Here is a 12,057-nt window from a genome sequence, read left to right as displayed (position 1 = left end):
CCCAGATTGATGTCCAGTTCCTCACCACTAAAACCTTGACTTGATTTCCCCTTTTTCTCTGGTGCCACCACAGTGGAGCAGAGTAGCCTTCTGGAATGTCCCAATATAAGACCACTAGGGGAAATATCCATCTTTTTCGTGGCTGTGCACATTCTTGAGCATATCTCTGACTGCAGTAGAAGTGATAAGTCATAAAGAGATGAACGGGAAACCCATGGTATCCCTTCTGAGAGTTGCCACATGAGTCTATGTGATAACAAAGGATATGATGGAGGGCTGGCCTATGAGGAAAAAATAGTCTTTCATGTTCATGGAGTGTCAAGGTCAACCTTTCTATTCCTGTCCAGCGGATTGTACAAAATGAATATCTAAGGAGTTGAGACAAGAGCCACTGGCAGGCTTTCTCTGGTCCACTAAGAGCTAGCACTACCAAGGGAAGAAGTCTGATGCATTTCCAATCTGCCTAAATCTGGAGTTCCCTGATCTGTGTCCTCAGGAGCCTTATGCTCACCAGCAGTGTCTCCATCCATACAATCTGGAGGCAGAGCCATGACAAGAATTTGTTCTGGGTCTCTTGGGTCAGGATGATGATTTCCAGTCTGAGAGAAGTCCCTGGAACTCCAGCTCCTGGAGTATTCCTGTCTGCAGGGTCCAGTAAAATTTGGAATGGGGGTATGGCTAGAAAAACATAATAACAGCATGGATTGCAAGTCCTCTGAAAGTCTAGAATCCGGCACATTAGGTTAGTAGCTTTAATTCCCCAAGTAGTTATTTAAAAAGTCAGAGAGACCAGGGAAAGAAGTTCAGTCCATATGCTTCTGAGTTAGAAAAGCAGAGAATTTACAGTAAAAGAGCAGAAGAGTCCAGCTCTGAGCATTCTTACCTTGTCTTGAAGATGCCGGACGAGCTCCCAAGATGAAAGCTTATGGTGAACAATGCCACTGGATTCATGGTCTCTGAAGGAGAAGATTTAACTCCGGGGCTAAAGACAGGTTTCAGACACTCAGAGCTTTGTGTGAAAATTTTTTATTTAAAGTGACAGGACAGAGAAAGCTTCTGACATAGACATCAGAAGGGGGTAGGAGGGTACCCACCTCACTAGTTTAAGTGGGGCCTTACATAGTTTTCAACTAGCTGTGGAAAATAGAAAGAAAGAATACTTCAAGGTTCTAAGAGTTCCACCAGACCCTTTCCCAAGGCACACATCCTGAGATAACTTTGGCACAAGATTAGCCTGGGAGAACAGGTTTCCAGCAACATCTCTGCGGGTAGATATACTGTTGCTGTGTAATCAGGGGTACAAGTCTTGAGAAAGAGGTTCCCAGGCAAGATTTGTTACAATTATAATCATTAACACATAGCCTAAGAAAAGCGTTTCCATGAGTAAGACACTGTGCTATGTGATCATTAGTTCGGGGACCTAAAGAAAGGCCACTTCTTGGGTAAGATACATTGTTGCACAAGACTTAAAGAAAGTATGAGAGAGAATGATCACCTCCTCCTTAAAGGGCCTTGGACTGCCTGTGGAAGCTTAAACTCTTTCACTTTCCCACAGGAATTTCCTCCAGTAAAATCTTCACACATAGAACTCTCTGGGGTGCTTGCTTCACAGCACATATACTAAAATTGGAACAACACAGAGAAGATTAGCAAGGCCCCTGTGTAAGGATGACACACAAATTCATGAAGTGTTCCATATTTGTAATCAATGAATATAGCACATTCGCAGGATAAAAAAATTAACATACAGAAATCCCTTGCACTCCTATATGCTAAAAATGAAACTCAGAAAGAGAAATTAAAGAAACAATCCCATTCACCATTACAACAAAAATGATAAAATACTTAAGAATAAATTTACCTGAAGAGACAAAAGATTTGTATGTAGAAAACTACAAAACACTGATGAAAGAAATTGAAGATGACATAAACATATGGAAAGATATATTATGTTCTTGGATTAAAAGAATCAATATTGTGAAAATGACCATGCTACCCAAAGCCATCTATAGATTTAGTGCTGCTGCTACTGCTAAGTCGCTTCAGTCATGTCTGACTCTGTGCGACCCCATAGACGGCAGCCCTATCAAACTATCAACGGTATTTGTCACAGAACTAGAACAAATAATTTCACAACTTATATAGAAACACAAACACTGAATAGCCAAAGCAATCTTGAGAAAGAAGAATGGAACTGGAGGAATCAACTTGCCTGACTTCAGGCTCCACTACAAAGCCACAGTCATCAAGACAGTATGATACTGGCACAAAGACAGAAATATAGATCAATGGAACAAAATAGAAAGCCCAGAGATAAATCCACACACATATGGACAGCTTATCTTTGACAAAGGAGGCAAGAATATACAATGGAGTAAAGACAATCTCTTTAGCAAGTGGTGCTGGGAAAACTGGTCAACCACTTGTAAAAGAATGAAACTAGATCACTTTCTAACACTATACACAAAAATAAACTCAAAATGGATTAAAGATCTAAATGTAAGACCAGAAACTATAAAACTCCTAGAGGAGAATATAGGCAAAACACTATCAGACATAAATCACAGCAGGATCCTCTATGATCCACCTCCCAGAATACTGGAAATAAAAGCAAAAATAAACAAATGGGATCTAATTAAAATTAAAAGCTTCTGCACAACAAAGGAAACTATAAGCAAAGTAAAAAGACAGCCTTCTGAATGGGAGAAAATAATAGCAAATGAAGCAACTGACAAACAACTAATCTCAAAAATATATAAGCAACTTATGCAGCTCAATTCCAGAAAAATAAACGACCCAACCAAAAAATGGGCCAAAGAACTAAATAGACATTTCTCCAAAGAAGACATACGGTTGGCTAACAAACACATGAAAAGATGCTCAACATCACTCATTATCAGAGAAATGCAAATCAAAACCACAATGAGGTACCACTTCACACCAGTCAGAATGTCTGTGATCCCAAAATCTGCAATCAATAAATGCTGGAGAGGGTGTGGAGAAAAGGGAACCCTCCTACACTGTTGGTGGGAATGCAAACTAGTACAGCCACTATGGAGAACAGTGTGGAGATTCCTTAAAAAATTGCAAATAGAACTACCTTATGACCCAGAAATCCCACTGCTGGGCATACAAACCAAGGAAACCAGAATTGAAAGAGACACATGTACCCCAATGTTCATCGCGGCACTGTTTATAATAGCCAGGACATGGAAACAACCTAGATGTCCATCAGCAGATGAATGGATAAGAAAGCTGTGGTACATGTACACAATGGAGTATTACTCAGCTGTTAAAAAGAATACATTTGAATCAGTTCTAATGAGATGGATGAAACTGGAGCCGATTATACAGAGTGAAGTAAGCCAGAAAGAAAAACACCAATACAGTATACTAACACATATATATGGAATTTAGAAAGATGGCAATGACGACCCTGTATGCAAGACAGCAAAAAAGACACAGTTGTGTATAACAGACTTTTGGACTCAGAGGGAGAGGGAGAGGGTGGGATGATTTGGGAGAAAGGCATTGTAACATGTATACTATCATGTAAGAATCGAATCGCCAGTCTATGTCCGACGCAGGATACAGCATGCTTGGGGCTGGTGCACGGTGATGACCCAGAGAGATGTTATGGGGAGGGAGGTGGGAGGGGGGTTCATGTTTGGGAACGCATGTACACCTGTGGTGGATTCATGTCAATGTATGGCAAAACAAATACAGTATTGCAACAACAACAACAAAATAATAATAATAATAAAGAAAATTATTCAAGCTGAAAAGAAAAAAATAATAATAAAATGGATTAAAGACCTAAATATAAAACCAGAATTTATAAAACTTATCTGACATAAATCACTAGCAAGATCTTCTATGACCCACCTTCTAGGGTAATGGAAATAAAAACAAAAATATACAAATGAGACCTAATTGAACTTAAAAGCTTTTGCACAATGAAGGAAACTATAAGCAAGGTGAAAGACAACCCTCAGAATGGGAGAAAATAATAACAAATGGAACAATTGACAAAGGATTAATCTCCAAAATATACAACAGTTCATGTAGCTCAATACCAGAAAAATAAGCAACCCAATCAAAAGGGGGCAGAAGAACTAAACAGATATTTCTCCAAAGAAGACATACAGATGGCTAATAAGCACATGAAAAGATGCTCAACATCACTTATTATTAGCTTCCCTGGTAGCTCAGGTAAAGAATCAGCCCATAATGTGGGAGACCCAGGTTTGATCTTGGATCGGGAAGATACTCTGGAGTAGGAAATGGCAACCCATTCTAGTATGCTTGCCTGGAGGATTCCATGGACAGGGGATCCTGGCAGGCTACAGTCCATGGGGTCACAAATCAAAACTACAGTGAGGTATCATCTCACATCAGTCAGAATGGCCATCATCAAAAACAACAATTTACAAACAATAAATGCTGGAGAGGGTGTAGAGAAACAGGAACCCTCTCTCACGGCTGGTGGGAATGCAAACTGATACAGCCACTATGGAGAAAAGTATGGAAATTCCCTTAAAAAGTAGGAATAAAACTATCTTATGACCCAGCAATCCCACTACCAGGCATATACCCTCAGGAAACCATTGATGAAAAAGATACATGTACCCAGTATTCATTGCAGCACTATTTACAGTAGCTAGGACATGGAGGCAACCAGATGTCCATCAATGGATGAATGGATAAAGAAATTTCAGTGCACATACACTTCACTCAGTATCATATACTGAGTAACATAAGTCAGAAAGACAAATATCATTTCAGTCCAGTTCAGTCGCTCAGTAGTGTCTAACTCTTTGTGACCCAGTGAAAATATTGTTTATTAATGCATATATGTGGAATCTGGAAAGATGGTACTGATGATCCTATTTGCAAGGCAGCAAAGGAGACTTAGACATAAAAACAGGCCAAGGGTCATAGCTGGGGAGGGAGAGGGTGGGATGACTTGAGAGAGTCATATTGAAACATACACATACCAATGTAAAATAGATAGCCAGTGGGAATTTGCTGTATGATGCAGGGAACCCAAAGCTGGTGATCTGTGACTATCTAGAGAGGTGGGATGGGGAGGAAGGTGGGAGGGAGGGGACATATGTATACCTGTAGTTGATTCATGTTGATGTACAGCAGAAACCATCAAAATATTATAAAGTAATCATCCTCCAATTAAAAATAAAAAAAGAACTCTCTGGGCTACAGAATTTAAGAATCTTCTCCAGAGTTTTGCCCTAAACAAGCCATTCAACCCCATTGCTGTTGTTGAGCCTCTTGGTTCTTCCTCTTTCTACTTTTTTACCTCTGTTGACCAGATAGCAATTTCTGTCCCATTGGCTTACGACCTGATGGCTGTCCTGTCCACGTTGCACATACCAGTGCAATACATACATCATTAGATTTCAATTTTGCTCCACAAATCTATTTACCTACTGGGGCTTTGTAGGCTATCCACCTGCCTCCAGGATAGGGTTAGAAGGCTTTTAATAGCAACAGAAGTGAAGTGAAGTGAGCTCACTCAGTCGTGTCCGACTCTTTACTGCGCCATGGACTGTAGCTCACCAGGCTCTTCCATCCATGGGATTCTCCAGGCAAGGATACTGGAGTGGGTTGCCATTTCTTTCTCCAGGGGAGCTTCCTGACCCAGGGATTGAAACCGGGTCTCCTGCATTGCATGCAGGTGCTTTACCCTCTGAGCCACCAGTGAAGCCCTAATAGCAACAGAAAGAAATACTTTTAGTCCATTCTGAAGCAGCAGTTATGTTGAGCGGTAATTTAGGAAAAGCAACAGCATTTGATAAATTGGAGCTTTAAATGGATCCATCTTCATAGACCTTTTGGATTTGAAATTATAATAAAAATCTTGAAAATCAAACTATACGAGCAGAGTACAGTGTAAGGGGCTCTGAAGCACTAAAAGTGTTATATAAATATGTCTCTATTATTTACTGCATAACAGGAATAGGAATGAGTCTCTAAGAGTAGGAAATGTGTTACAATCGGGGCCTGCTTTGTGGCTACCCCGAGATGGCAAGTGGAGGAGTCACCTAGGAAATATGAGTGAGGTCTCACAAAATAGAAGTGAGAGGTATTGAGCAGACTGTACAGTATCACAACAACCACAGTGGGAAAATAATAGCATCATATCTAATGCCCTATGTTACTGCTTAGGAAAGGAGAAAATGAAAGGCCCATCTGTGAGATTAAGGGAGATGTGTAACGTTAATGGCCTGCTATCAAAGCAAGAGGAAATCGCTTCTGTAATTCCAGCTTTCTGCCTGATCTGAAAATATTAATGGCATCTGGTCCCTTTGCATTGCCTTTTGTGTGAGATGCTCTGTATTTTAAAGATCATTATAGCCATAGGGGGTTTCCTAGAAACCCACTACGGTGGTAGGGTTAAAGAACCCACCTGGCAATGAAAGTTTAAGAGATGTGGTTTCAATCCCTGGGTTAGGGAGATCCCCTGGAGGAGGGCATGGCAACCCACTCCAGTATTCTTGCCTGGGGAATTCCATGGACAGAGGTGCTTGGTGGGATACAGGTCGCAAAGAGTCCGAGTGGACTCAGCAACTAAATAGCAGCAGCAGGATAGCCATAGGATAATTACTGAATCTGCATTAAAGGAAGCAAAGTAGTTCTCAAAGGAAGGAAATGGTTTCATGCAGTCCTCAATTCCAAAACCTATTCAGTTTTGTAGTGAAAGGAAGGACATTCTTACGTTTTCACAGGCACTTGGATTTTTCACCAGGCTGGTTTTGACTCTCATTTACTAAACAATCATATTCAATTTAGGGGAGCTCCAGCTAATTCAGTTTTCTTTTCAGAAAAATCTTCTTAGAGATAGTGTGGATGTTTTTATGGACATAAAAGCAAAGTATTTATTTGTATTTATTTTTGTATTCTTCACAATAACCCTTTACCATATTATTTTATGCCCATCTTACAGAAGCAACACTGATACCTAGGAAGGGAAGGAATTTAATCAGAATCACAAGTGTTGATCACAGACAATCACATCCTCTGTGGCATTCATAGTATGGAGTCAAACTGAGCAATCTGACTCTGAATCTTGCTTTCTTTTCCCTGAGATCCTAAAATCTATGCTTTCTCAGCATTGTCACTTCAAGATAGCCCTTTGCTCTATATTATTTTTCAAGCTCTATTTCCAAGTGCTGCTTCCAACCTGCTCTCAAGTACTCTCAAGTTCTCTTCACGTCTATAAAAATGTCCATTTGAATCCACCACCTACATGTAGGCTGCCCTATATTGGCTCTTTCCTTCATGTGTACAACTCATTAAAGATGTCCCCCTCAGCTGCTATGTCCACCCTCCCCCCTGGAAGATCCTGACTAAACCCCCTGCCCTGAACCTCCCCATTCATCCACACCTAAGTAGGTTCAGTCTGAGACCACCTGTGACCTTCTGCTAACCAAGAATGGGAGACTTGTCCTTGAGTTAACTCCCAACAGAATCTAACGCCATGCCATCCTTGTTCCTTTGGACCCTACATCGGGACGTTATTTCTGTTTTCTCATTGTGGGTGTTTTTCAAATGCTCTCTCCTTTGTTCTGGGTATTTCTCTCTATGTTTCACTTCCTTTGCATGTTCTATGCATGTTCTTCTGACTTGGTCACCCCAAAATCTACATCTCCACAAGTTGTAGCTAAATCAGTTGAAAAGTGAATAAATCAGAAACTTTGGGTAAGGACTACACATCATGTATTTTTAAAAGCTACCCAAGTGATTGCAATGTACAGGCAGAGTTGAGAAACACCAATAAAGGTCTGCCTCTTGAGATTTAAAATAAAATTGTATTGTTAAGGGAAAAAATCATGCTATAATTTATAGTGTAATCACCTAGTGTAACCAGCAACAGGGCATAGGGAGAAAGAATTGGAGTGGGGAACAATGGTTCCTGTTTTTAAAGGTTCTTCCCATGTACAAGTCACAACATTCGTTATTTTAGTTCAGTAAATGAATCAGATTGCCATCACATGAACAGGGCCCCTCTTGTAAATCTCTTGACTTGATTTCCACAGACACAGACTCCAGACTATATACTCTGCTGAAAATTAGGGGAGATGTAGTCAGTTCAGTTCAGTCACTCAGTTGTACCCAACTCTTTGTGACCCCATGAACCACGGCACACCAGGCCTCCCTGTCCATCACCAACTCCTGGAGTTTACCCAAACTCATGTCCATTGAGTCGGTGATGCCATCTAACCGTCTCATCCTCTTTTGTCCCCTTCTCCTCCCATGTGGTCAGTAATGCCCAATAAAACTACTTATGAAAAGAATGTTAGATAAAATATGTCATTAATATCTTTTGGCCCATCTTATAACCATGTTTCATTGCTTTCTAAAGAATTTCACACATCTCTGCTTTTACAAATTTTATTGGCATATAGTTGCTTTACAATGTTATGTTAGTTTCTACAGTACAGCAAAGTGAATCAGCTACATGTATTCGTATATCCCCACTTTTTTGGATTTGCTTCCCATTTAGGTCACTTATCTCTTTGGAAAGCCTCTTCCCTTTGACTTCATCCAAATACCATCTTTTCCACTTTATTTTACTGGCAATTTAGTAACTCTGAAACCTCTCAGTTACAAACCCAACATTGCATATGAAAAGATTCTACTATGCTCTGCCACAGTACAACTGACATAGTGCAACAACAGCAAAAAACAAACTGAACGATGCTTTGAAATTTTCATATTCTCCCAACAATGCCTGTAAAAAATAGACTTACCTTTTAGTACAAATCATGGGATGTCTTTTAAAATATAAGATGAGTCACAATCAAGTTTGGTTTCAAAACTTAATTTTTCTATGACTTACAAAGATTGTTTTTAATTATAGGTATAGAAAATGTTAATAATTTTTATCTCTAGGTAAGGGAGTAGGGATTTTTATGTTTCATTGTGTTTTCATGTATTTTCCGAATGTTGTTTTTGTGGTTGCTGTTTAGTCACTGTCCAACTCTGTTTGATCTCATGGGCTGCAGCCCGCCAGGCTCCTCTGTCCATGGGATTTCCCAGGCAAGAACACGAGAGTGGGTGTTCTTTGTGTTTCCTCTCCAGGGATTGACCCTGTGTCTCCTGCATTGGCAGGTGGATTCTTTATCACTAAGCCACCAGGGAAACCTCATTTTCTGAATATTTTACAATGAATATATATAAATTTTAAAACCAGAGAAACCATGACTATGAAAAACAATCTAGTCTTATTTTTTCACCTGCTCTTCAGTTCTGTTTCCAAATTATTGCAAGATGTCTCTACAAGGTTGATCAGAATTCACGAATATCCCCTGACCTTTCACATCAGCTCCCTTTCCTACTACTTCACTGTAGTCTCCTTTAATTTTTAACTTTTGTCTTTTATCTTTCATTCATGCCTCTATCTGTTCACCTGTTTAATAGCAATTTATTGAACTTCATTATGATAAACACTGGGCTCAGTGTTGCCTAGTTAGTCTATAGAAATCTTAATTACCTCCAATATAAAATGAGTCTCTCTATGTTCAGATCTCAGCTTCTCCGCAAGATCTATAAAGACTGAATAAGGAACCAGTGTCATAGTTTTAGTTTAGATTGTGTTGATTACTTGTATTCTCTAAAGTGTAAACAAAATCTGAGCTACTAGAGAGGTAAAATCCTAAGGAAGGTTTCTGGTTGGAAAAAAGTAAGAAGAATCAGTTTCAACTCTCTGGTAGAGGCCAATAGAAGCCTGGCAATCAGTCTTTAGAAAATACCTATTTGCTTATGTGTGTGTTAAGTGGCGCAGTCGTGTCTGACTCTGAGACCCCTTGAACTGCAGCCCGTCAGGCTCTTCTGTCCTTGGGGATTCTCCAGGCAAGAATACTTTAGTGGATTGTCACTCTCTCCTCCAGGGGATCTTCCCAACCCTGGCATCAAACCCAGGTCTCCCACATTGCAGCTGGATTCTTTAACCTCTGAGCCATCAGAGAAGCCCACCAATTAGCTCAGCCAGAGGTTTTTTGTTTGTTTGCTGTTTTTCCTCTCAATTTTATGGTTCTCTTCCTAAAGAAAAATAAAAGCAGAGACTTGGGGATTTTTTTTCTAAAAATTCAAATTCATCAAATGAGTCTTTAAAAATAAAGATGGCATTGAAACATGTATAATATCATATATGAAACGAGTTGCCAGCCCAGGTTCAATGCATGATACTGGATGCTTGGGGCTGGGGCACTGGGATGACCCAGAAGGATGGTACGGGGAGGTAGGAGGGAGGGGGGTTCAGGATGGGGAACACGTGTATACCTGTGGTGGATACATGTTGATGTATGGCAAAACAAATACAATATTGTAAAGTAATTAGCCTCCAATTAAAATAAATAAATTTATTTTTAAAAAATAAAGGTGGCTAGTAGACCCAATCCTTTTCTCTTATACAGGAGTTCTTGAATTCTATTCAACACCTCAGGCCACATGATGGGCCTCTTACTCGGCCAGAGGCCTGAGGTTTCTAGACCTCCCCGTCCTAATCACAGAGAAACACATATGCTCCTCCATATACTAATTCTGAGGACATTTTCTAACATAAACTCTTCTTATCTCTCAGGTGCTTTCACAGACCATCTGAAAGCTCTAAGATAGTGCTCTTTTTAAAAATATATATATTTATTTACTTGTCTGCATCGGGTTTTAGCTGTGGCCCAAGGGGCTTTCCTTGTGGCCCGCGGACTCCTGGTTGCAGCACGTTCGTTTAGTTGCTCCAGCATGTAGGATCTTAGTTCTCAGACTAGGAATCAAACCTGTATCCCCTGCAAGGCAGATTCTTAACCACTGGACCACCAGGGATGTTGCTAAGATAGTGGCCTTTTAATCCAGCAAATAAACTGCTTAATTCTTAGGGGGAATGCTTCAGTGTGAATAAATAAATGATACATTTTTGTGCAAATTAAATGTCATCTCAACTCCCTTTTCATACTTTCACTTTTGTAAGCCTATCTCCACATTGGATATTTTTATTTGGCATTAACTACTAATATCAGTGAAAACAAAATGGGTTACATTAAACATTTGTTAACTGAATTTGCTGTCATCCCACAATGGAAGAAAGAACTGATCTTAGACTATTTTGATTTTTTCATCTGCTTTGTTTTCATGAGGCCATTTTCTGCCTTTAAAGGTCACTGATGATTCACTGATTCAGGATTCTACATGTGACAGAACTTATTTATTGCCACATGTAGATAGGCGAGTCATTCCTGATATGTCTTCACGGATCCAATGACATTCTAAAAATAATTTAGCAAAAGCTTAGCATCAAAATGCTACTTCAAAAAAAAATTTGTATCGTTTGTTCCACTCGTGTTCAATAAACAGAAAGAAATAAGATAAAAAAGAGAAAGGAGGAAATAGCCCATCATGTGACCCACCAAAAGAACTCTTCCACACATACACATACATAATGTGCACACACACACACACACACACACACACACACGCACACACTCCCTCAAGTACACACTTCCTAGGGGCTCCAGCACTCTTGTTCTCTCCCATTCTTTAAGAATGGCAATTAAAGACACAGTCATGGTAAAATAATAAAAAAGCACATCAGTTTTCTCTGATAAAAATCTAATTAATAAAAAACAAGTTTCCAAACAATTTTGAAGGGCTATAACATTCCATATATACTCCACATGCCCTTAAATCAGGATACACAGGTATGCCAACATCAGGATATTGGGAACAAAGAGAAAAATTAAACCTCCTTCCCTTGAACATATTTCCTGTTCAGAAGCCCTCTTAGAAATTCTTAAATATTTCAATATATCAATATAAAAGCATTCACCAGAGAATAGTTGTTTTCTTTTCTTATCAAATTAATTCCCACCTCATCACTGATGGGTAGGAAGAAGGTGAGGCAAAGGGCATGACAACATCATTGCCAGAGCACATGTGTCTGACACATATGAGCAGAGCTGGTTTGAAGTTATCGAAGGCCTCCGTAGTCTCCTGAGCCATCAGTGTGATTGTGAAACCCATCTTCCTACCATGCCTAAGAAA

At 39.7% G+C, this 12,057-nt stretch overlaps 1 non-coding gene across 1 annotated transcript; it reads left to right on the top strand.

Moving 5' to 3' along the window:
- The first annotated feature begins 1,597 nt into the window (after positions 1 to 1,597).
- LOC138077367 (U6 spliceosomal RNA) lies at positions 1,598 to 1,703 on the top strand. Its single transcript, XR_011144804.1, has one exon. It is a non-coding gene; the product is annotated as a U6 spliceosomal RNA (small nuclear RNA).
- Positions 1,704 to 12,057: the final 10,354 nt, after the last annotated feature.

This window comes from Capricornis sumatraensis, chromosome 3 (assembly GCF_032405125.1).
Source record: "Capricornis sumatraensis isolate serow.1 chromosome 3, serow.2, whole genome shotgun sequence".
Lineage (NCBI taxonomy): Eukaryota > Metazoa > Chordata > Mammalia > Artiodactyla > Bovidae > Capricornis > Capricornis sumatraensis.
The sequence above is the reverse complement of the archived record's forward strand: the minus strand, read 5'-3'. Positions and strand labels throughout refer to the sequence as shown.